This window comes from Delphinapterus leucas, chromosome 6 (assembly GCF_059928025.1).
Source record: "Delphinapterus leucas isolate spDelLeu-1000000601 "Yukka" chromosome 6, BTC_Dleu_Yukka2, whole genome shotgun sequence".
Taxonomy (NCBI): domain Eukaryota; kingdom Metazoa; phylum Chordata; class Mammalia; order Artiodactyla; family Monodontidae; genus Delphinapterus; species Delphinapterus leucas.
The window spans coordinates 46,808,988-46,813,504 of NC_143134.1; positions in this window are offsets into that span (position 1 = coordinate 46,808,988).

Here is a 4,517-nt window from a genome sequence, read left to right on the forward strand (position 1 = left end):
CGCGGTGCGCGGGCCTCTCACTGTCACGGCCTCTCTTGTTGTGGAGCACAGGCTCCAGATGCGCAGGCTCAGTAGTTGTGGCTCACGGGCCTAGTTGCTCCATGGCATGTGGGATCCTCCCAGACCAGGGCTCGAACCCATGTCCCCTGCATTAGCAGGCAGATTCTCAACCACTGCGCCACCAGGGAAGCCCTGAAAGTTATTTTTAAAAACACATTTCAGTGTTAGATAGTATCACTTGGCTTCCAAAATGAAAAATTAAATTATTATTCTTTCATATTTTTCTCTCTACCTTCTGTTTATCATGGTGTGTAGTATTTAATTTCATTTGTAGCTATAATCTCTCTGATAATTAATTTTTTATTATTTGATATTTAGCCAACACTTCTTTATTCTTTTATTTAAAAAAATTTACTTATAGGCTTAATTTCATCACTAAGTACATTAGATAAGAACATTCCACGAGAACATTCAAGTTTGAAAGGATATCCCCATTATAACAATCTTCTCCAGGCTTGTTACAATACTTATAGGTCATACTTTCATCCTCCAGAATTTATCAACATGGTTTATTTGTGTTGGACCTTTGAATAATGCTCAAGTCTGAGGTAGGCTGTTAGACAAGCTGGATGACTGAAAAATCTTTCTTTATTCAGATGTGTGCTGAGTTCAAATTTCCTATTTTAAGATTTGACCTTTCAGTATGAAGATACACTATTTCTTTCATTTCAGTGAAATTTCTTTTCTTTAAATCTCCCCAACAATTTTTGATTTTAGTTTCATATATTGGATGTTTTACTTTGGGAATTACTTTTATGGCATTTGCCCTTCATATATTTTATTTTTTCCCTTAAATGCCTTAATATGTTTGTTTATATTATATGAGTTTATTATGATATCTCTTAGTCTTTTCTCTGTATCAGATATTGAATTTTTAACAATTTCTAACGTTTTCCTGGACAGTATTGTCAAATCAGCAATTCCAGAAAACTCTAAAAAATGGTAAACTTGGTACCAGATCTCTTGCTTCAGCTCAGGCTTTGTTGTTGTTGCGTTTTTTCTTCCCCAGACTGTAAGCAATATACCTTCTAATTAAAGTATATCAGTGTAAAATCTCAATTTGCTTGTCTTTCTTTTTAAGAACTGCTTTGTGGTATACAGGAAGAGGATAGAAACTTGCCATTCCAGAATTTCTGTTTCTTCATATGGCCACCCATATTCCAGTTGTTTAAAATACATTGTTTATGGGGTTTTTTGTGGGCTTTTTTAAGGTTATTAAGAAATAGAAAGTATTTGATGAAAGTTTATTCCACGAAAATTATTTGGATGTTTTCATATGTTTCTTATCTTACTTTTCACGTGTTTATGTTTAAGCATATAGAATATATTTCATGTGTGTGGATCTGTGTATAGGAAAATCCAGAGAATAAAATTTTTAAGACTGCTTAATTAGCCAACTTATGAACTTCTATGGTGTTTTTTCAATAAATTTTATCTTTCAACTAGAAAAGCATATTAAGCACATATAATTCATTCTGTCCCTATTTTTTCAATAGTTATACATGTACTTTGTTCTCCTTATCTTACTATATAGGTTAAAAGAGTGATTTTTAAAAGTACATTCTATGAAGCCCATAGGCAAGAAGGTGATGAGGCTTTAGATTCATGCTCTTGTTAAATCCATAGCAGTCTTATGTATTTGTGATTCACCTATTACATTTCTGCAAACAATTTAACAAAAGTATTAAGCTACTGAATTGTTTATTTTTCATAAATAAAAAAGGATCTAAACAGTAGGTTCACAGCAAGCATTCTCTTTTCCATCTATTTAATTAGCGTACCTGTCAGGTGTTTCTATGTATTTTTAAAAATCTTATTCTTGTTTTCTTTCTTACAATAATTTTAATATACAATTATTTTTATTTTGGTTCATGAGCTCTTTTAAATGACCTGAACTCAGTTTAAGAAAAAAAGAGAGTACTAAATATTTTTATTACATGTTTATATTAAATTTTAATCAAACACAAATAAAATAAACAAGGATATACAACTGTCTTCCATTCTGAACATATCCCCTCCATGTTTTCCAAATTCAAATTCCAGATCCCTCCTGCTGTTCAGTTAAAATTTTTTTCTAATATCTTCTGCTTGGAAAACTATATTTTCTGTACTGATTATTAATGGAAATCTTATTTTAGTTATAGTTTAGCTATTTGGCTGTGATTAAGTGAAACTAGTACAATCTCACTCAGTAACTACTTTCATATTATCAGATGTGGCTCTTAAAATATGTGGAAACAGGGCTTCCCTGGTGGCGCAGTGGTTGAGAGTCCGCCTGCCAATGCAGGGGACACGGGTTCGTGCCCCGGTCTGGGAAGATCCCACATACCACGGAGCGGCTGGGCCCGTGAGCCATGGCCGCTGAGCCTGTGCGTCCGGAGCCTGTGCTCCGCAACGGGAGAGGCCACAACAGTGAGAGGCCCGTGTATAGCAAAAAAAAAAAATTAAAAAAAAAATGTGGAAACAACTTAGTACATAGTGTTATACATAGCTTGAGTTGGTCAAACAACCATTATGAGGATATGTTTAGTGACTTAATTTCAATATTTCAACTCTGAAATGTGTTAGTTTTCAGCAGTAGATACAGTCCGATATTGGTACATTTTTTGACTTAGGTTTTTTGTGTGCTCATTCTTGTGGAATGTTTTCAACATTATGATTTTCTTCACTTATCCTCTGTAATTTTAGAGAAATAAATTGCCTCAGTAGGTTTTATGAGATAGTTTCAGTCTCTGCATTATTTGAAAGACTTAATGGTTCACAGAAAATCAGAGATATGTTTTATGTCTCCGACTTTAAAATATCTACTTCATTGGAAATGAAGCCGGAAACTGAGTTCTTATTATATTAGTGACAACAGTAACTGTGATAGTATAATTTAGATTCATTAATGTATTCAGTTATTCAAGACTTTTTTTTTTTTTTTTTTGCGGTACGTGGGCCTCTCACTGTTGTGGCCTCTCCCATTGTGGACCACAGGCTCCGGACGCGCAGGCTCAGCGGCCATGGCTCATGGGCCCAGCCACTCAAGGGCATGTGGGATCTTCCCGGACCGGGGAACGAACCCGTGTCCCCTGCATCGGCAGGCGGACTCTCAGTCACTTCGCCACCAGGGAAGCCCTCAAGACATGTTTATCGAGAGCCTACCATTTTGCCAGGCATTTGAGACAGAGCAGTGAACAAGTGGATGATCACACATATCCTGCTATAATGGAGATTGTATTTTAGAAAGTGAATACAAACTCTGTGTGTGTGTGTGTGTGTGCGTGCATGTGTGTGTATGGACACACTGTGTACTTGTACTGGGTAGGTGAGAGAATAATAAGTGCTATAGGAAGAAAAATGAAGTAGGAAAGTGAAGAGTGTGTATTTGCAGAGGGGAGATCATTTTTTAAATAGGTTGTTTAGGGAGAGCTCACTGAAAAATCTGTGGTGAAACAGAAATGAACAACAAGAGTGAGTGAACAATGAAGATACATGGTAGAAATTCCAGGCAAAGTGAAGAGTCAGTTCAAAGACAATTATGTTGCAATGCATTGGGGAAATGACTTGGAAGTCACTAAAATGTAACTGAGAAAGTAAAGAAATAATAGGTTCATTCAAAGAGGTAACGAGGGACCACATTGTGTGAATCTTGAAAAAAGAGCAGTGGCATAATATGACTCATGCTTTGAAAGGATAATTTTGTTGCTATGGTATAAATGGACTAATAAAGACAAGAACAGAATTAAGGAGATGAGTTAGAAGATTATTATAATAATCCAGATAAGAATGATAATGATTAGATCAGCTCTGTTGTGACAGTGTTATTGAGAAGTCTTTGGATTCTGTATATTTTAAAGTTAGAGCCAAAAGAATTTTCTGAGAGATTAGATATGAGATTGCTGAGAAAGCAGGGGATCAAAGATGATTACAAAAATATTTTGACAAGAGTAACTGAGATCTGTAAGAACTTCAAGAGAAGACGGTTTCTAGGTCTCATTTGTTAATTTTTGCTTTTATTTCTTTAACTTTAAATTTAAAAGCTTTTGCACAGAAAAGGAAGCCATCGATAAAACAGACAATTAATTTAATGGGAGAAAATATTTGTAAATAATATGACTGATAAGGGGTTAATATACAAAATATATAAACAATTCATACAACTCAATATCAAAAAAAAAAAAAGAACCCAATTACAAGGGCAGAATATCTGAATAGACATTTTTCCAAAGAAGATATACAGATGGCCAACAGGTATATGAAAAATTGCTCAACATTGCCAATCATCAGAAAAATGCAAATCAAAACAATAATGAGATATTGCCTCATACCTGTCAAAATGGCTATCATCAAAATGTCTACAGAAGCAAATAGCAGCAAGAATATGGAGAAAAGGGAACCCTGGTACACTATTGGTGGGATTGTAAATTGGTGTATTTATTATGGAAAACAGTATGGAGGTTCCTCAAAAAACT